This window comes from Numenius arquata, chromosome 3 (assembly GCF_964106895.1).
Source record: "Numenius arquata chromosome 3, bNumArq3.hap1.1, whole genome shotgun sequence".
Taxonomy (NCBI): domain Eukaryota; kingdom Metazoa; phylum Chordata; class Aves; order Charadriiformes; family Scolopacidae; genus Numenius; species Numenius arquata.
Genome location: NC_133578.1, coordinates 3,197,259 through 3,219,375, shown reverse-complemented (window position 1 = coordinate 3,219,375; position 22,117 = coordinate 3,197,259). Strand labels below are relative to the sequence as shown.

At 40.0% G+C, this 22,117-nt stretch overlaps 1 protein-coding gene across 1 annotated transcript in view; it reads left to right on the top strand.

The window, feature by feature from the left end:
• Positions 1 to 22,117, top strand: part of ACVR2A (activin A receptor type 2A) — a 75,943-nt gene that overhangs the window by 6,423 nt on the left and 47,403 nt on the right. The gene's annotated exons all lie outside the window — the stretch shown is intronic.

The window sequence follows — 22,117 nt, the reverse complement described above, 5'->3', positions numbered from 1 at the left end:
AGGGGGGAAGGGATGGAGATCTCTTAGAAGAATTTGAAATCTTGCTGGGATTCGGGAGTGCTGGTGTTGGACGGACGGGGGAGTGGAGGGGAGATGTGCGGCTCTCCCTGACTTGCCGGCAGGACTAAGAGATTCGCCACTTTTCGGGAAGCCCGAAGGTCGGTTTGCTACCCAAACTGTTGTTTCTTCCCGCTTTTCCTCCTCGGGGTTACGCTAAACCCCTCAGCATTATTAAAGAAAACCGAAGCGTTGCCCACGTGTAGCTGGTGGCTTGCTTTTTTTTTTTTTAAGGTAGTTTTCCATCAAGAAACTGACAAAACTCCCTCCCTTCACCCGGAGGCTTTTGAGGGTTGAAACTGAAATGGAGCTACTTTTCTCCCAAACACTACATGTTGTCTAAGGGGAACCAGGACGAAAACGTCGTGTTGACCGATTCCCATACGATTCCCTGACACTCGGCACCCACGAGGGATGCTTCGAGGAGCTTGATGTGGAAAAGCAGAGTTGGAGCCTCCTCAGAGACTTCGTCGTGTCCAGCGGCGTAATTGTTGACTTTTTTTTTTTTTTAAGTGGATTCGTAGCATACTTTTATGAATTAAATTTTGCCACCGTTTGTACAGAAGCCAAATGACACGTGTGTTTTGAAACACGGTTCCAAATATATCCATCCCTCAACCTGGATTCTCGCTAGGAAGAGCAGGAGGGAGATCGTCAGTGTCTAAAGAAATCTGATTTTACTGTTTTATGAACGTTATCTGCTGCAGAAATGTTGCTATAGATTGCTTTATAACGGTTCAGCAAGAAGGGAGATTTTCCAGCTTGCAGGACCTAGGAAACTGGATAAAGTCACTTAAATGTTTTAACAGCATTGGAAAATGGGAGCTGCTACTAAGTTGGCGTTTGCTGTTTTTCTTATCTCTTGTTCTTCAGGTAAGTGAACGTTCTTGATTTTGTTGCTTCAAACATAAGGCTTTGGGGTCAGCGCTTGAAAGCTTTGGTAACTTTGTCCATGAGTAGGAATGAGGAGAAGTCTTTCATATTTTTAAATGACAAGTGTTTGGGGATGGCAGTGACTGTGGAGGCAGAAGCTGTTTTCATTGTTATTCTTAAAAATATATATAACGAGCACTTCAAATGCATGCGGCGCTTGGATTTCAGATCAGTTGTGTGGAACAAATGTGGAGACATAACCACCTAGTGTCACATACAGTAATCTGGCAGTGCGGTTATTTGTGTTTCATGGTGGGTTTGTTTTTTGTTTTTTTTTTTTTTTCAATAAGAATAACCCCGCTGAAATACTCTTAACTTCAATTAAATCTCTTATTCCGGACCATTCGCTGGTGAATGGCAACCTTCATTAATGCTTCATTAGTTGAGAATAGGCACTGCTCTGAAGGCATTAGCTCGTCCTTTAATGATAGCCAGGGGTGTGTGCATGTATAGATGCACGCACAGAATTAGGCTGAAAAGGCAGAGTTTCAGTTTCTAAATAATAATTTGTAACCCTTTCTATTTTGCTGCTCGACACGTCACTGCCTCGCAGTGCAGAAAAACATACTACTTTTCTCTTGAAAACAGCCGAAGTTGGGCTTGAAACGCCAGCTCAGGGTCCTGAGAAGCCAGCGGGGTGTGAGGACTTCCCCAGGGCTTCTTTAGGAGGAAAATGGTTATGGTAGCAACCAGTGGTTAAGGGAACTGTTGGTACCCTTCTGCTTTAAGCTCCATCACAGCTTCACAAAATACCTATTATGAGCTGTGTAACTGATCTAATATGTGTTTACATGGCAAACCTGGCACTTTCTGCTTACGTTTTGAATGTGTATATAGTTCTCTGTGTAGGTTTAGATACGCTTTTTTGCACTGTGGGCAGAGGAAAGTGAGCAGACAAAGTGCTCAGCGTTTCAGTGTAACTGGCGTAAGGCAGTAATGAGAGCCGTATAACAATGCCTTTTTAAAATTTCAGTGTTATAATGTACAGGTTTTGCTGAACAGGACATTTTCTTGTGGTTAGTAAATGGATAGTCTAGTCTTATGTCTGTAGCGGTATTGATCAATTCCGTGTGTGCTAAATGCGCTGTGAAAAGGAGAGTGCTGCCAGAAATAAACCAAAAAAAAAAAAAAATCCTTTCTGTTTTAACCAGATAAAATAACAGAGTAGGTTAAGGCCAGACGGAGGTTTGGGTGTTGTTGTGTTTTTTTTTTTTTATTAATTTATTTCTCTCTTGAAACAAAACATGATTTCTTCTGATAGTTATGTCTTGCAGTAGAAAACATCTCTCATCTTTTCCTAATAACTTAATAAGTTATTGGAGCAGCATGCCTCTTAATTCAGGGATATTTTCTATAGGGAAACTTTTTGTCTCCCCCTCCCTGACAGTTTCTGGAAGACTTGGTGCTATCTGCTCTTTATGTCTGTCTCTCCCTTCCACGTCCATCTATTAAGATCTTTTTTGCCTAGAGCGCAGAATAGTGATCTTGTTGACATTACCTGTCCTACCTATTACAAAGAACGGTGAAGCAACAAAAGCCGTCTTTTCTTTAGCATTTCTTGCTCAGGTTGGTATTGGTGAGGCAAAATGAATGTTTCTTTTGCCTGGGAAGATAGAATTAATCTTTGCTAAATGAGCAGGAAACTGGCTGCAATTCGGACTGCTTCTCATGTTAATGACATTGTTTTGGTGTTTTTTCCAGTATTACACATTAACTGTTCCGGTGTTTAACAATTATTAAACTATTTTCTACTCATCTAAAATTGTGGGGTATCTGCAATCCTGGTGTAGGTCTAAAGATAAATGAATTCAACAGGAAGCTTTTAGTTTTTTACGATCAAAATTATAGGATTATGTAAGCTTTTAGCACGAAGTACAGGTATTTTGATAACTGGTGTTTCTTCTCTTCACTGTGACTCATTTGGGTTTATAATCATACCTGATCAATTGATTCTAATGTTGCCGTCAGAAGTAATAGCTTCCTTTCCAGTCTTTAGTCTGGAAAAAAAAAATACCTGCCTGGGCTCTATATTTAAGAATATTGGCAAAGGCTGAAGAAATCATGGAGTTCAGGTGTGAAGAGGTCTGGTTTGTCTATCTCCATTATGTGGTCTCCAGCTACTCTGTGTGTCGGGGAGTTGGGGGTATTGGTTTTCTGTATTAATTTATTTTTATAGGCAACTATTTTCTGCAGTTGTTTACACAGCCAATTAATTCTAGTGTTCTTTAAATAGGTGAAAGTGTAGGTCTTTTTCTGTGTGGTGGGCGTGGAAGTGGTCTTAAGGCTGAAGGCATTTTATTTTACTGTCTATAAACTGCTGTTTGAAATCCTGTAAATGTACTTCAAATGGCTAGGAAATTCCAGTGAATCTAATAATCTTCTAAGGGAGTGAAATTTTTTCCCATTTCTGACTAAGATATTTGAAAGAGAGCATCTGTGTTATGTTGTTAGGCTTTAAAAATATTTGTAAATCCTTGGCCAAAAGTGGGTGTAGATTTGCACCCATTTGTACTAATTCAGGAGAATGAGATGATTGCCTATTAACTAAACAGGAAAACAAAGTGCCCGGGTCAAGGTTCTCCCTGTGCTGCCTAGTATACTTTTTATATAAACCTGTGTGTATTTTTGATTTAATAAAGAACAGGAGATCTTGAAGTAATAACAAAATACTTAAGAAAAATTGAATGTGCTTCCTGCGCCTCTCCTGTAGGTGAGGCAAGGTTGTAGGTGAGCTTAAAAAAGAAAAATAGTAAATAAAATAGCTTGTTCATCAAAGAACATTTCTCTTTAGATATTATCTATGTTCTCCCCTCCCACAAGGAAGTGCTTTTCTGTGTCCTTTAGTTTTCATGATTGCTGAGTTATACTTTATGAACTTTCAGGAACAGAGAACGTGTACTTTCATAATTTTCCGTAATGTTTCAGAATATGTGCCCTGTTGCAGCTGAAAATGTGGGCCACGTTGAAGTGGTGGATTGGCTTTAACCCAAATCTTCTGTTGTGAGGGCAATAGTTTTTAACATCTCCTGGTTCCTTTTCCTACTTTCACGCTCCGTATCTCCTAAACCATCGTTTCTTCTCATCTGTGCTGCCTGCTCTGGCTTTGGTACTTGGGCAGTCTGTCATCAAGGTAGTTCTGCAGCTTTAAGTCTCTTACAGGAGACAGGACTCATACTTGTTAAAACTCACTTAAGCTCGATTCATGCTGAAAATCACCAGAACGAAAGGAAGCACATAGAAGAGTGTTGGTCCTCTCTTTCCTCCCCCCCCCCCCCCCCCCCCTAATGCCAGATCATTCTTAAGCCACTGGGAAGGTCTTGAGTAATTTTGCTAAAGGAAATGGCATGTCAAATATACCTTTGTAGTTGAGGTAGCATTTTCACTGCATGGGGAGCATTTTATTCTTTGATTTTTATTTTGTTCTTCTCTTGTCTCACACCGATTAGTATCAGGGGAAGTTGTTTTTTAAATATTTTCCCCCTCCAGAAAAAAATCTAGATAGCAGTATGGTGGGCTCTACAGTTCTATGGCTTCAGAAGCTGAATGGTTAGATGCTCTGAAGGAATTGAGGGGTGGGAGGTGAGACTTTTTTTTTTCTTTAATTTTACTAGTGTAATGGTTTTTTGACTGTACTTCCATTATTAATTTGGTAGCACTTGAAAGTCCTGCCAAAGGTTGATGAGTATTGTTTGTGAAACTGTCTCTGCTGGTATGTTCCCTGCAAGCTCTCCATGGTTGTCGTTGAACTCTAATGGCTTTATTGCACAGGTAGAGCAATAAACCACTTCAGACTTATTACTGCTTTTAAAGTAAAATCCTTCTCAAGATTCCTTTTTTATAAGAGTGTAGGCTTTTTTTTTTTGGGGGGGGTTCAGTGTGTTACCATGAGCAATACCCCTGCACTCCTGATGTTGCTGTTGAGAGCAGGACTTGTAAACCTACTTAATACTGTTTTCAAGCGTAGATGTGTTTTTATAGATGTAAATGTTACACAGTTTACATTGTAAAGTTCCATGGCTCCAGGTTGTTAACTGATAACAGATCCAAATTCTGTTGCTATTTTTATATAATCTGTTAATACTTAACAAAAGTTACAAACCCTACATCTTTGGGGTTACAAAAAATAGCTGGAGTTGTGCTAATGCAGTATTAGAACATGTAAGCTTGGTTCTAGTACGATTCTGCTTGACGAATGTTTCCAGAGAGATGCTGCTGTCATGGCTTTATTTGCATGACTACCCTTCAGACACGAGTCTTTTCTCATAGGAAAAACTTAAATAAATTTGTCTTCAAATGCTGGATGCTGTGTAAGTTGGCGGGGGGAGGTGTTCTTTGTGAAAGCTGTTTTCTGCTATATGGGGGTGCAAGAAGGTAATTATTGTAATCGTGAATAATAGTTTTCAGCTGGTTTTAATGGAGAGTATTTGAATGCCATTTCTTTTTTTTTCTTTTCTTTTTTCCCCCCACCTTTCTGGAATTTGGGGGCGAAAGTTTTCAGGTGATGGGTTGGAATGATTTGCAAATGAGGGTAGACAAATATTTTTTTTTGCCTCTATTCAACTATAGAAGTTCATTTTTGTCATATCATTGCTTTTACATAGGGGAAAAAAACCCCAGTAACTCTGGTGTTTTTCATTCTTACTGATTCTACCTTCTCTTCCAGCTGATTTCTCTTTGAAATTGGAATACAGTTCAGTTTCAAATCATCATTATGACGTTTATCTGTATCGTGTCTGGATCTCTTAAGAGATGACAACAACATTTTCTTTGTTGACAGACAGATGTGGTGGACAGAATAAGCAAAAGCAGTCTTTTGGAGACCTATATGATTCCGAGCAAAGATATAGCAAGTCCTGGGTACTTATCCTTGGGAAATCATCTGGAGAAGGATCATTATCACATGGCCTGTAAAAAGATAGAGGTTGACAAGGAATCTGATTGTGGAAGAGATTTCTCGGTGAAGGGGAGATGCATTTCCACCACTTAATTAACAGAAAGCAGATTAATGCAAATGTCTGCTTTAGCTGGTTGGTAGAATACATGGTCTGTTAGCTATCTGATGTTCCTGAAAATGAGAACTCTTTAAAAAGATCAAGAAAATTACAGATTTTACAGCCAAGTTCTTGTGTGATGAAATCTTAATGTGTTTTTGTTGCCTTGGTGCTTAAAATTCAGCACATCTTATTTCCTGTTATTTCCATATGGAAATTGAAGTGTTACTGGATGCCAGTGACTTTATGTGGCATCTCTCATCTTCTCTCCCCTACACTGTCTGTGTGTGGTGGTGGAGGGTTTTTTTTCTTAGCAACAGTTTGTGACTACGGTGCCAAACAGCAGAGCATATTTAGGCTTAATCCCACAGAAAAGGAATATTTACTGCCATGTTGTTTACATGGCATATCTTAATGGCTAAGAATCCCAAACGTACGTTAGATGCTTCAAATACTTCAATTGTTAGTGGGAAGAAAGCAGGGAAGGGTTTCTCCACTGCAGTAATTATTGCTAAGGCACCCTTCCTTAATAGTTTCACAGTGAAGTAAGCCTTGAAGAGAAAGGTCAACACTCATGGATTTCTTCTGAATTTCTAGTTAAAGCTGTAACTGGAAGCAAGTAGTCTGACTAGGGGAAAAAAAAAAAATTAACAATTCGTTTACTAACTGGAGGCATAAATCTTTGGTTATGTGGTTAGAGGTATTTGAAAAACACTTGGAAATGAGGGAAGCGTTTGTGGGAAGATGACCTGTTCCTGCAGCTAGAAGCGGCTGGAGGTAGCACTAGCGGTGGTGTTAGGATGGGATTTACTGGGGCTGGGTACTGGAAGTACTTCTTTGTACCCACCTTCAGGTAGGTGCTGTCGTGAACAATTGAATTACTGTAGATAGTTCAGCAAAAAACCATTTTTCTTTGTTCTGTGGTTCTCCCACATTAATCCCATTTTCAGACTCGCAGTGAAAGCAGGATGGTAGCCTTTACCTCTCTGTCTTGGGAGCTTTCTTTGCGATGGTCTCCTAACAAACTGTGCTGCTCTTGCTTTCGCCCAGTAACTTCGTTACAGAGAAAATGAGCAAGTGACATACTTGCAATTGTATTGATGTCAGCCAAGGTCCCAGTGATGGCTACTTAACCGAAAATCTTGGTGACTTTACAATGTAGCAGCGGAAGAATAGGAACACTTGTGTATATTGCCAATGCAGTGTTTCATTGATTTTTGAGGGTAAATTAAGTATTGCTGAATTCTAAAAACTTTCCTTGTAAAAGTACTGGTATTCTTGTATTCTACTGTATTTCTAGCAAAATTGGTGCAAGATAATCCATTTCAATCAGGATGCAGAGCGAGTCCAAAATTGTAATTAATTTCAGTGTTATTCTGGAGTTCCCCACTGAGAAGTTTTGTTAGTAACTATTAAACTACATCGACTTTGCCTTCATGTGATGTTGAGTACCTTTAGCTGGCAAGAAGGCTGTGTGTCGTTGAAGTAATTTAAATGGCTAGATACCACCTTTTGAGGTTCCTTATTTTGTTAAGGTATAATTTCTATTTTTTAAAGATTTATATGAAGTTGTAATTAGATGGTAATTCAATTCAAAATGCTGAAACCAGAATGTAATTAAAAGCAAACCCCTATATACTCGTAACTGTGGTGGGCAAGTAAGAAATGCCAAAATAATTTTTTTTTTTTGCTTTTATAACTTTTTTTTTTTATTACATGAGGGAAACTTTGCCTATAGTTAGTGAACTGAACTGACTGAAAGGCAAGATACTCAGGAAGAATCAATGCTTTGTAAATGCTACATCTTAGCTAAAACGAAAACCAAGAATATTTCTCAAATTCCTTTGTTTTCTGAACCTTGAGTTAGTTATCAACTAAGCTGAAATTAAGAAAATGAACTGTTTTAACTGTTAACATTGACACAATTTAAAGCTAATACCTGAAAGGCTACTTCAGACATCCAGTTCCATCTAAAGGTTTTGTTTTCAGAGAGTGTTTGTATAATTATTTTTACAACTGGAAAGAAGAATCTATATTGCTCAGAATTTTGTTGCTCTTCTACAGCTTTAACTCTTTGCGTCTTCCGTTCCTAAACTGGATGTCTTCAATGTATTATCATTTCACTAGAAGAGAGTTAGTTTTTATAACTGAAGTTGCAAAGTTTCTCGTGGCAGATGGACTTTTTAAGTTGGATGGTACATCCATCCTTTTTACATATGGAGAAGGGAGAAAGTGGTCAAAACTGTTCAGGATATTGTTTCTGTATTTTCTGAAAGTTACCAAACTTTTTCTAAGTCGGCAGGCAGTTTTTATTGTGGGGAAAAATGGAAAGGGGTAAGACAACTCAGTGATTTATTTTTTTAATGTTTTTTTTTTTATATATACAATTGACTGGAGATCTGAAGAATGTTTTGGAGATGGTCTGTGACTTGTGTCTTTTGACTGTTTCTAAACTTCTTAGTGAAACGAGGTTGCAGAGTGAACTCAAATGCTGTTTAACTTCTAGTGGAGTCCTGATAGTGTTTTAGCTTGTGCCAACCGGTGTCTAATGAGATGACGTGAAAGCACAGTTTGAGGGATAGCGCAGGCAGGGGGCCAGTTCCAGGAGGCAGCACAGTCAAGGCTCTACCGGAATTCCCGCAGCTTCAGCGCTTCGATATGCCCTCATCTCTTATCTGACAGCATGGAGTATATACCATCAGATTGCTGTGAAAACACTGTGATTATTTTCACTGGGTCACAGCTTATCTTTTGTGTTATTTTGGATGTCTAAACTGAAAAACTGTCCCTCTTAAAAAAAAAAAAAAAAACACCACCAAAACCCAACCACCCAACAAACAAAAACCCCCAAAAGCCAAAAACACAAACCCCAAACAGCAAACAAAACAACAAACCAACCCATAACCTGCTTTGGGGCCAGAAGAACATCGCGTGGAGCCATAAGGAGGAGGTCCATGGTCAAAATGCTCTGTGGAATGGATGTGCTTAGTCTATGACACCTTGTCTAAGGGCCAGCGAGCAGTCCCTGGACCTGTTGTGATCTGCAGTATAGGTAGATACCTTGAAGAACAAATGCCTGCTTTGTGTTTAAAGATAATTTCTATTTCAGATGAGTATGGAAAGTTTTGATGCAGGAGCAGTGCAGTTGGTGGTTACTGTAATCTGGGAGTCTACCTCCTTTCTTAATGTCATTTCGTAATAATGGCTCTGAATAGAAATGGTAGTTTCCCATTTGAAACTACTTTTTTAAAATGTAGGAGCATAGATCAATTTGGGTCATCAGGAAGTCTTCTCCAGCGTCACGTTCAAAGCAGTATATTGTCCACCAAACCTTCAGGTTCTTTTCAGCAAAGGTGCTACCTAGTCTGACAGTCACCACTTGTGCTGATGCAGAGGGTGGTCTGCTGATAGGTGCAGGACTTCACGTTTGTCCCTGTTGAATTTCATGAGGTTCCTGGTGGCCCATGCTTCCAGTCTGTCTAGGTCCTCATGAGTGACATCCCTGCCATCGAGCACCCTACCCTCTAGCGCTGTAAGGGGGGATTACGGGGACAAGTTACTCCTGGGGAGATTTTGGTTGGACACAAGAGGAAAATTTGTCACACTGAGAACAATCAGCTTTGGAATAATCTCCCCAGGGAAGTGGTGGATTCCCCAACATTGGACGCTTTTAAGATTCAGCTGGACGAGGTGCTGGGCCATCTTGTCTAGACAGTGCTTTTGCCAAGAAAGGTTGGACCAGATGATGCTTGAGGTCCCTTCCAACCTGATTTTCTATGATTCTGTGATTGCCTGCAAACTCACTGAGATGCCTTACACCAGCCTTCCAATATCTGAAGGGAGCCTACAGGAGAGCCAGAGAGGGACTGTCAGGAAATGTAGTGACAGGACAAGGGGTAATGGTTTTAAATGGGAAGAGGGGAGATTTAGATTAGATATTAGGAGGAAATTCTTTACTGTGAGGGTGGTGAGGCACTGGAACAGGTTGCCCAGGGAAGTTGTGGCTGCCCCATCCCTGGAAGTGTTTAAGGCCAGGCTGGATGGGGCTTTGAGCAACCTGCTCTAGTGGAGGTGTCCTGGCCCATGGCAGGGGGGTTGGAACTCGATGATCTTTAAGGTCCCTTCCAACTCTAACCATTCTATGATTCTACCTCCTCCAGCCATCAGTGGTGGCATGAAGCAGGTTGGGTCCTAGAGTAGGCCCTTGGGGGACTCAGCTTCGCATCCCTCTATGAACATGTTCCTTCCATCAGTGGTTCCATGCTAATCACATGCTGGCTGTATCTCAAGCTTTATTTACTAAGCTTGCATAGCTGGTTTTAACTTCACTTCATCAGCTTCCTTCCTTTTGGTGGCTTAGAAACCTGTGATTCAGAGGTTTTCTTGTAATTGAAGCTGTAATAGAATAACCTTATTTTTTCAGGTTCAGAATTCTTATCTCATCTAGATAACGTTAATCTCTGGTCTTTAAATACTGCCTAAACGATCATACTGATCTTTATTCTGTCAGCTGTATTTTCAATGCTTGGATTTCAATATCAGTGTTTAAGTTGAAATATAATCTGGTTTTAAAAGCTACTTTTAAGTATAACTAATCATTTTATCAAGCCTTCTATCATGAAAAACTCTTTCCTTCTAGGAATTTTGGTGAAGATCCACATAAACAGGGAAGTGGTTTAATTTTGTTGTTCAGTTACAGTGTTAAGTGTAGGAGACAAAATTAAACTTTGCAGTAACTGTTAATTTTAGAAATTTTTGGTAGTGTTTGTCAGGAGAGGGTACAGATAGTTCTCTTTAGCTCATAGCAATTACATGATGGAAGAGTTTTCTTTAAATATTTCCATGTTCCAGGGTTGAAAAACATTTAGGCTGTGAAAGTTGCAAAAATTTTAAATTGCACACAAGTGTTTGAGTTCCTGTACTTCGTATAAGAAATTAGATTGTCTATTTTTCATCATTTATAAAGCTACTTTTAGAGTACCTTCATAGAAGATCACTGGTTAAATATCTTCATTTTAATTCTCTGATCTTTGATTTTTGTAAAGGGTCTGTTTTGCCAGTTATCCCTAGGCATAATTGTACATTAAATTTAACACAACGTGTAAAAAAATTTTTCTTAAATGCGTATTAAAAATGTTATAGTTTGATTACATTGTGTTTATCTTCAGGTTGTGGCACATAATGGGGGAGTACAGACCCCAACAAACTAAATCTCATCTAACCTTGCCCATGTAGAATAATGCAGATCAGTAGAGAGATGTTAATTAGTTCACATGTGCCATATATGTACTAAGAGCAAGATTTGGAACCAGGAATAATTTGTGAGAAGGTTATTTAAAACCACAAGATGGTTTTGCTCCCATTCCTGCCCCAAAATAAATTCCCTTTCTCCCGAAATATATGAACAACCCCAAACTCATTAGTGAGGAGTGACTTCCCAACACTCTGGAAAACCCCTATGGAAAAAAAAAAAAAATAGTTGGCAGTTTGCTGAAATTCTTCTGTTTCTGTTCACTTGAGAAAATACTGAATCACATCCTATTAGGTCAGAGGTTTTCAAAGAAACCAAGAGTTCTCAGGTCCCACTTCTTATTCCAGTGGAAACGGTGTGGATCATAGAATTGTCTAGGTTGGAAGGGACCTTTAAGATCATCTAGTCCAACCATGATCCCTGGGGATTCATGAGGGATCCATGATTTTCACGGATCCCTCATGAAAAATCTTGATGCTCCAGTGTGGAGCGTCAAGTGGCTTAAAAACATTCTGATGGATGGCAAATAAAGCAAAATTCATTTCAGTTGGCTTTTGTCCACTCTAAATGAAGGAACTGTGCTTGTGACACGTTGGACTTAAATCCCCATTTTGTCTTCACCAAATTATATGTAATTATTGCTGTAAAGTATTACTTTTGAAAACAAATTTTACCATTTTTCTTTTAATAAGATAGTTGGAATGATTCAAAACTTATATTTGAATGGTATTTGGACCTATGGCAGCAGGTGGTCTGGAGGTTTTGTTTGAGGAAGGGGGAAATCTTCTCTTGTCCCTTACCCTGTTGTGTCCCACCAGACTGTGTGAGGGCAGAAACTTTTGTTCTTTCACAGCATCCCTTAATATACTGACTGTGCTTTGGAGCAAACATACATAGAGCCTGTATAGTACATAATTAAAAACAAACAAACAAAAAAACCCCCAAAAACCAAACCATCAGTAATCCAGGTCTTCAAATTAGGAAGAATTCTGATTGGAAGAGGAATCATCTATGGCATATCCTTAGGAGAACCATGAGCATTCAGTCATAAAGCAAATTCAGTTTTTGTTGTTTGGGTGTTGTTTGGTGGTGGTTTGTTTGGTTTTTTTTAATCTTGAGTCTGAAGAATGATGGGAATATGTACCAAAAGTGATGGTATTGGTGTTACTCTAGCAACATTTGAGAACAGAAATTGAATCACAGAATGATATGGGGTTGGAAGGGAGCTCTGGAGATCCTCTAGTCCAACCCCCCTGCCCAAAGCAGGTCTACCCAGAGCAGGTTGCACAGGAAATAAGGAATAATCCTTGGGTTTGTATAATGAATTGTGAGTAAAGTTTAGAATTATGTGAAACATCTTACAGTTTTGGAAGGAGGATGGTGCCTGATACAGTGGAATGAACTTTTTAGTTGGTGATTGATGAAAATCTTCTAGAACCTTGTGTTGCCAAAACACTACTTCTGAAATTTAGTAAGCCCAGAAGTTTCTCTCACCATTAATATAAATATTTTGGTGTTGGAAGCCCTTTGATTCAAAGTGGAGTTGAGGAATGGCATCTGTAGAAAACCTATTTGCAATTTTTTACTTCAGCATAATCATCTTGGTCAAAGTATGAAGGTTTCAACAAGCAGCACATCAACTCGGGCAGTTAAAGGCTTTCCAGCTGAGTGCTGGCAGGCTGCAGTATGTGAGATAAGAGGCCAATTTCTTCATATGTAAGACTAAACATGTGTGTTTGAATTTGGTTTTGGTAGACTTTGAGAATATTTACAAGCTGACAAATTGCGTTCTAGGGGGGTTTCAGTTGACTATCTGAACTCTTCTCCCTACTGTCTACCTTCTAGTCGAAGCCAGTCTAACATTTTTCTAAGAGAAAAGCTTGTTTGTAGCCTCAGTGCTTGTTTGAGAAATGTTATTTAAGCACGGACTACAACATTTACCATGCAGTAGGTCCTAGACTTTGATAGGAACTCTTGAAACATTTCTAATAAACTGCAAAATCCTTTTTGTAGATAACAAACAGGTTGAGTGTCTGGCTTGTGTCAGAATTTTCTTAGTCAGTGATATCATTAGACAGGATATAAAAACCAGAGAAAGTATTTTTAAAAGAGAAGTTCAGTAATGAAATCAATTTTTAGAAGTGTGTGCTTTTTAATTGTTCCTCCAGCTTCATGAAACAGCTAATTAGCTTCTACTTGTCCAAAAAGGTTATTTCAGTGTCACCTATTGTTAAAGGTGGCAGCCACTATCTCTTAATGTAGCCATTCAGGGCAGCTTGTCCTTCTTTAATCAAAACCAGGGGGTTTCCTTCTGTGGAGAAGTCCCTGGTGTTCTCCATGTGGTTATGTATGGTAAGAAGTCTTTCCTTTTCCCAGGCATCTTTGAAGTGTCATTACTTAAAATTTCCATTGTATGGCACTTTTAGATTACATTTCTAGCTTTAAGCTAACTTTTCTGTTTGACATAGTGTAAAAAGACTTTACAAATTACGCTTAATTAAAAAATATTACATCGCAGAGTCCTTTCAGTGTTGGTGTCTTGTAGTCCTGTCAGCTTTGATTTATGTAGGGTATTTAAGAAAAACTGAGTAGAGAACTGGGAGACTGACAGTTCCTCTCCACTGTATGTTCTTCCTCATCCACAAACCCACTTCATGGTGAAGTTACCCTTTGCTGTTGGTTCAGCCCTCTCACACGCCAGCCCTCGTGGCCTTCTGACATCACGCTGGGCTGATTCAATTTGCTAATCCAGCAAAAGCGCCTTGAAAAAACAGCAAATAGATTTCTGCAAGCAGTATTGAATGAGGTAAGAGTTGGGTTAAAAGATAATAAGAGTAAGGAGAGAGCTGGGTGGAATAAAGGCTGGCAGTGAGTCTGCATTGAATGGACCTGGGAAATGAATTAACAAGGGAAAAATGACACATCAGAGTTGGTGAATAGAGCTGCTCTGTATACATATTGCGTAAGGAAAATGACAAAATTAATTATCATTTTTAATAACCTCCATCTTCAAAAAGAACTTGCTTCTCTTTTTTAGAGTGGTTCTGAGGATCTCAGCGCATGCTTGTTGCCACAGGATTTTTTTTTTTTGTCATCCCTTGCTTTTTAAATACCTTTGTATGACAGTGTTCTCTAGGGGTCCTAGATTAAACATTTCCAGACAGAACCACAGGATTCCGCCTGTTGCAGCTTTGCTCTAGTCGCCACCTTTGCTCATCCGGTATTTCACAGGTACAGAACTACTGCTTTTTTTTGTATGGATGCGCAAGGCTTGTATATGAGAGAGCAGGAATCTAGCAGTGAAGAATTTTCATTGTCGTCACTCATTTCAGGGCACCCCCTTCCACTGCCCTTGTGGATGTTTCGCAGGTAGCGGAAGGCAAAGTTCCCATTCTTAAGGAGAGCGTGTCACAAACTGCTAGAGCTGGAATCTGCATCTGTGGAACCTGATTCAAAGTAATTGGTGAAAAAAATCTCTTTTATCTCCTAGGTTCATCCAATTTCATCCCAATTTTAAGAAAACAGTTTGGAAAGACTATTTGCAACTTAATCTTAGTAGTGTCTAATTTGTGGTACTTGCATTTTAACCATAGGTTGTCCTAGAAACTTATTCTGAACAGACAGGCATAAAAATTTATGGAAGAGCTCTGGAAAAATTCAGATCCAAGCATAGACAGCGCTAGCAGCTCTAGAAATTATGGGGGAAGAATGTAGGAGAGATCCTTAAAATAATGAACCTCATTTGATAATGCCTGAATGTACTGAATTCAAAATACTAAACACAGTGTCAATAATCACATTTACAGAAAGTAGCTGATCTGGTGATTTTTACGTATCCGCTGAACAGCCACGCAGCAGTTATGTCCTGGATCTCCATCTCCCGAGTCTGAGAGGACTCCAGCTCATGATTGTCTTCCAGTTTCTAGGAGAGCATGTAAGAATAGGAGCTTGTCATGTTGTTACCACTTCAAATATGAGTGTCTCTCAGCCAGATGAGCAAGCTGGTGGAACCAGGGTGGTCAGGGGTGCAGAGCAGTTATAAAGTGTCATTGGATTGACAGAAGCCATAAACCAGGGAAGTGTACCAGACAGCAGGGCAGGCTGAAAGGAGAGCTGTGGTGTGGCTCTGCAGGGTCAGGGTGAGAGTGTGGTACTTACAGTTCAGCTGCTGACCAAGTCTTTGGGGCACCTACCTAAACTCCTCAGCCTTTTGTTGAGGCTTCAGGCTTTTCTCGGGCTTTCTTCAGACATCGTGTTGCTTTTAACCTTCCCTGAAACCCTACATGAGGACTTCCTCTCTATTAAAATCCAAGCATGGGCAGCAAAAGTGAGCGATGTATCAGTCTCCAGTAGTGGTACTCTGAAATTCTGAACAAAACATGACTGAAAGTCCAGATCATTTTCAAAACCATGGACAAATCTCGCCTTAGGTGTTAGGAGGAACCTGTTGTCTTTCTATTTCTTTGTAGCCATGGTCTACTCCAGCTCAGCCCAAAACCTGCCTCCCTTTTTAGGAAGAAAGAAGCTATGTTCCAAGGCCTGGGCTGCTATTTCCAGCATCCTGTTCCTTTGTCTGCTTCCAGTTAACTATGAAATTGCTTTCTGTTTAAACAAAGCAGAATTTTTAAACCCTTCTTCCTTGAGGTGATGGCTTCTGCTGAGGGCATCTAGGTTAACGCAATCACTTGCTGCCACCAGAAAGCAGAGGCCTAAACCTACATTGGCTTTCTTTTTTTGTCCACCTTGCCTCTCGTGAGGCTGGCTGTTCTTCTCCTTGGGAGTGTAACGTTCTTTTCTTATTTGCCTTTGTCAGCACACTTTTTTATTCAACTCAATTTCCATGCCGCCCCAAGTCCCCCTAAAGTGTTTTTTTTAATTTGTTGCTCGAGTAGTTTTCTGGGCTTTTAGGAAGTAAAATGTCTTGTGGAGAAGTCTGGTAAGTTCTGGAGGAAGGACAAAGGTATAGCAGTGGAAGCAGAGAGACAGACAGGGCGCTAGTGAGACCTCTGGCTCTCACGCTTTTCATATCCTTTTCCAAGGAGATTCAGAACATGACACACAGAAAGCACTTTACCTCTTTTTGTTAGACTGGTTTTCAGCCAGTTTGGCACTGGAACAGCTTATTTTTACAAGAAAGGAGGTAGGGCCCCGGTGGGATTGATGGGGGCTGCTGCAGAATTGCAGCCACGGAGAGGCTGAGGCAAATGGAAGTAAATGACTGAAATTCCCTTGTCCGATGATCTTCAGCCCATTGTGGAATCCAACTGCTCTGAGGCTGATAAGGTAATTGAAGCCTGGACCCCCTCTTCCAAACTGCTGAGCTTCTACACAAAAAGCTTTTATGCAGAAGTTCCAGTAGCTGCCTTCTACTGGAAAGTGAGCTCGTGTCTGGTACATGCGTTCCTTCAAAAAAAAAATATATAGGTATATTGGTAATCTAAGTGAATTGCCTCAACCCTGGGAAGGATGGACTGGGTGGAGACATCAAGCCTAGAAATTTAACTTCTCTGGGCAGGAACTTCTGTTCGTTCTCTGGATTTCCTACTGATTTGCTTCGGGCAGCTCTCAGCTCTATGGGTAGGGGTCCCATATTTCCCCACTGACTGTACAGGGAACTTGGGTACACAGAATCACAGAATGATATGGGGTTGGAAGGGACCTCTGGAGATCATCTAGTCCAACCCCCTGCCAAAGCAGGTCCACCCAGAGCAGGTTGCATAGGAGCATGTCCAAGCGGGTTTGGAATGTCTCCAGAGACGGAGACTCCACCACCTCTCTGGGCAGCCTCTTCCAGGGCTCTGCCACCCTCACAGGAAAGAAGTTCCTCCTCAGGTTTAGATGGAACTTCCTATGGTCAAGTTTGTGCCCATTACCTCTTGTCCTGAAAGTTCATGATGTTATCTATCTTTGTATCTATGCATAAATAGTACTATAGTCAAATAAATGATGTAAGAAAAGAATCGAAGGCAGTTGGAATGCTACATCCACCTTGACTGTAGAACATTACTGTTAAGTATTTTCAAGATGAAGGTAGGTGTCAGTCTCTTGTTCAGTTCCTTTTTCAAGGAAGCTTTTGTTATAAGGAAGGTGGCTCAGAAAAGCCTAAGATTGCCTGTATTGTCTCTAGAACACTAGTCTTGGTGCTCCTGATAAGACAGAATAAACCACTCCAAGGAGTGCTACACAGAAAAGTCGAGTCACTGTTACTATTTGGCTATTGATTTACCAAATACGTTGGCTGTGTTGATTACCTGTGGGTAATCATTGTCCTGGGGAAAAAAACAACCACCCCAAAACAAAAATAGAAAGCAAACAATTTTTCTTCTCATTTGAAAAGGCTCTTCTCCTGTCGGTCTTAGTGATGCAGCTTTTTATGTACTCATTTAAATACTCATTGACTACTGCAGAAGAAACACCTGGAACAGGCAAGACATGAGAATTCTCCCATAATGATTATTTTTATGTGGGTTTTTTTTTTTGCAATTGTGAAGCTCTGGTGGTGTTCTGGGCTGCCAGGAGAATTTATTACTGAAGAACCAGAGAAACACCTGTGTCTGCCTGAGCACAAGCACTCCTCCATCAAAGACAAGGGCTTCTACTGCCAGATGTTAAACTTCTGTTTAAGACAACCCTTTTTGTGTAAGATTCTCCAAATACAACTTTGGAAGCTCTCTTGAGAGAGTAAGCATCGGTGTGATGGGGATTGCTGGCTATCCTAAAGAAAATACAGTGCTAGAAATACATCATCATCTGTCCGTTATCTTAATACCTGAAGAAGCTTTATTTTACTGTTAGAAATGCTTTGGTTTGGATGTTGATTATTTTTTTTTTTTCAATAACTAGGAATAGCAAGTTACCTACGAGTGCATGTATAACTTAATCTAAACTAAATGTAAACAACTCGAAATCTGCTTAGTTGTTCTCCTTTCTTAAAAGCGTCCTAAGAATCCCAGTCACCAGCCTGGAGGATTCAGCTTTTAAGCATCATTCTCTTTTAAATCAGGTTGGGAATTTGAAGTTAATGCCTTAAATACATGTACTTAGCAGTAATTTCTCCATCCCAGTCCATGCCAATGTGCTACCTCTGGATGACTATGGAAATGCCTTTAGGGATGCTTTTGGGGCCAGGTACTGTGATAACTGTTCCTGCTGGTTTGCCTGCTGGCCAGCTGCTCCACATCAGATCCAGTGAAGTGATTGATGAAGGTACCTTAACCAGAAAAAGTACATGTACTAATGATGGGTAATTAAAACTGTAGAAGTTGCTGTTTAAGAACATGTAGAAATAAAAAATGATCTCACAGACAAATTTGAGGAGGATGGTTTGTTCAGAGATGCTTAAACTTGGTCTGCATGGAAGCTCCAGATCAAATAATGCCCGATTGCTGAATAATCCTGCTGAAAGCCTTTAGTTAAACCTATGTTTAATGTTGTAATGCTTTTGAAACATTCTCCTCAAAAGGATATTTCTCATGAAAAATAGGTAAATCTGCTCCCCCCCCGTGTTTATTCCTATATTGAGCTGGCACGTTAATACCAAAATGCTTTACAGCCATCCTGAAAGGTAACTACTGCACCATCACATTTTCCTCATCTCTTCCAAACCGGAGAGGAGTTCTGGCCTCGGTATTTGCACTTAGGAGTTTTTGTATGTATATGTCTTTGAGAGGGCGACTGTAAAGAAGTGTTCCTTGCCCTGGAGAAGCCCTTGCACTTCACAGTACATCTTGTGTAACTCCTGACTCCTGCAGAGAAGGGAGTGGTGCTTCCCAGCTGTGTGCTGGACCCAGCAGTTGGGTGGCAGAGGGGGAGGGAGTTGAATCAGCATTTAGTCTTGTGCAAAGTTCACGTTGCTTCCATTTACCATATGGTTTTGAAAAGTTAAACTGTAGCTCGTGTTGTAGCTGTGATTCTGGAGTTGTTTCTTTGGCATAGTCCTGAAAGAGTTTTCTGTGGGGCGTGAAGGGGGTCAGAGGGTGACAGTAAGGCAGGACCTGAACAGTTGGGTCTGTGGTAGGTTGATAGAAGTGCTGGGTGGTTACTCAGCCCCTGTGAGTTTGTTTTATCCATCCTACACAGGGTTAATGCCTGAATTCTCTTCAGACCCCGCATCTTTGAAGCACAGCGTCAGCACGTTCAGTGTAACGTGCTGCTTGCTTTAAGCTTACTTACTCTGGGTGACTTTAGTCATAGTGGTGATGACTAAATACATTCCTGTTTCGGCAGGGGAGTTGGACTAGATGATCTCTGTGGTCCCTTCCAACTCTAAAAATTCAGTGAAATTTAGTGAAATTGCGAATGACACAGGCTCATCCAAACTATCCTGGGTTCTTTTTAAGTTGCTTTGCTCTGTTGAATCCCCTGCTTCTTTATCATTAATGTTCCTGAGCTAAATAGATCAAACCTAGTTCATGTATAATAATAATCATAATACAGCCTGTGACTTTTACTCCTGATTCAACTATAGGTATCTTTTCCCTTGTCCTAAGCAACACACATTTTAGAACATTTTTTGTTAAAGATTCTGGTTTTTTTGTTTCCTTGATGGTCTGAAAAGATTGTTCATCCTTTCTAGTGTGTGCAGTGTTGAGGGGGATATTGAAGGACTTCTCATGGCAGCTTTGTCAAAGCCTCACTTGACACAGGGTAGTCGAGGCTGGGCTTATTTTCCAAAATGCTGTGAGACTGGAAACTTGGGATAATTACTTCATATTAGCCCGTGGTACAATCCGTGAAGAGCTATTTCTTTGCCTCTTTCTTGCCTGCCTCCATGTGCAGTGGGTGGAATGCTATTTCTAAGGAATCCTGTAAGAAACTGGCGTTATTGTAAGCAACCAGTAACTTCTACCATGGCTTAAGGTACAGATTGAGATGGTGAATTTGTGCTTATTAGAGAATGACATTAATAGGCAGAATTATAACTTCTTTTTTGTATTCTTTTGTGCAGCATAACTGAAAAATTGACATTTTCCTCTCCTACTGAGAGAAAGTGTCTGATATTCTGGTAATTTCTTAGGAGTGTTGCTGAAGACATTTCAGGAGATAACCTGACAAGTGCTCTCAGAAATGAACTAGTGGAGTGTATCTGTGGTCTTCTTTGTCTTCATGTCTTCGATAGGCAGGAGAGGTTGGTACTGTCCCCTCTGGGTAGGGGGAGTGCGTATGGAAAACATGTTTAAGGAATCCTGCTTGAGACTTTTATTGGTTTGGAACTTGGAGTTTTAATCATCAAATTTAAGACTTATTTTTCTAAGTGTGGAGAGGCTTTGTAATGTAGCAACAACATTCATGTTCTGGCTTTTGCTGTGTTCTTCAATAAGAAGAATAAGGTCAAAATCATATCCTAAAGTGCTTTTAGAATTTCAGGTCAATAGATGTCACTTTCTTAATTGTTACCTAAATTTAGAAGACAAATTAACTTCTTACAGCAAGTGCAGTACTTTCACCTGAAAGCTTTTGTTTATGTGGTTGTTTTCTTCCGTCACATACATCCCTGATTCATCCATGGACTTCTGCATTTCTTTCTCTTCCACTCACAGCTAGATGAGAAGTGTCAAAACCCAAGTTGTCTTTCTATAGCCACACTGTTATTTCTTCTAGGCTGTGTGGTTGATTCCTTATTCCACAAAAAAAGCAGAATGGTAATTCTTACCTGTCGCTGAGGCCAGCTTTGCTGGGTGAATTTGTAATACAAAATGTGCATCCGTGAGGTTCTTTTAACGAACGTAGGAATGTAGGTCCTTCATGTCATGCTCCTTAGATGGAAGGGGCAGCAATTCCCAGAACAAAGAGGTCCCATAGGTGTGGGGGACAAAGCCAGAACAACAGCCTTGAACATAACCTGGCCAAGGCAATAGGTAGCTACAAGCTCCGTAGGTTGGTTGGTTGATAGTGGGGATGGGCTGCTGGGTAGAATTACTACTATTTATGCTTGAGTTGATAAATACATAAATGGATCACCATGGAGTTGCACTCTGAAAGAATGAACTGCTTCTCAGAAACTTTCAAAGGTTAAAATATTCTTGAGATTTCTGGGAATATTAGTGGCATAGCCATATAGTCATCCTGACATGAAATAATAATAAAAAAAAAAAGACAACCAGATAATAAAAATGGAAGTTTATATAACTGCAGTATGATAGAAACTACATTTCATTTACTGGGTACAACCCGAAAGTAGTCTGTCTAGTTTTAGTTAGTCTATCAAGCTCACTTAATTAAAATTAAACAAAAGTAAAAACTTTTGCAGCCAAAACCAATCCTGTGGTTTTGGAGATAAACAGCCAAGCTTTGAGAAAGCCTCTGCACAATCTTTCAGTACTTTAAAATTTCCTGAACTGCTTAAATACTCTTTTTAAAAAAATAAATAAATAAATTAAAAAAATTTCAGTATTGTAGTGGAATACATCAGATAAGCAAATTGAACAATTGGCCAGAAAACAGATTGCCTTGGTGTGGCACTATGAGGTGGCCCAGTCAAATACCAGAATAACACTATGCTTTATATCGTTGTACGCTCCTTGCATGTGCCAGTCTGATCTGGTTTGTTTGCTGCTTTCTGCCACCAGCCTCTTGCCCTGGCAGCTTTGCCGAGCTCTCCTGCTAACTCTGCTCTTCTCTTCCTGAGGAAGCAATGAACTTAAACCGTTATATATTAGGATATTTCTCAGAGCACTCTGTTTTCCACAGGTGTAGGAGTTTCAAAAGGTGTGCAGAATATCCCTTTGTTAAACTGCATTTTTTAGGAGGTTTAAGTTAGCGTTAAGAAAAAAAAACGTGTTGTCAGTAGGACTAAAGATAGGTAATTCTTTAAATAGATCAGAGGCAAATGAACTACAGTGCTACAGAAATACTGCAGAGCTTCAGGATGCTCCTGCTGCATGTG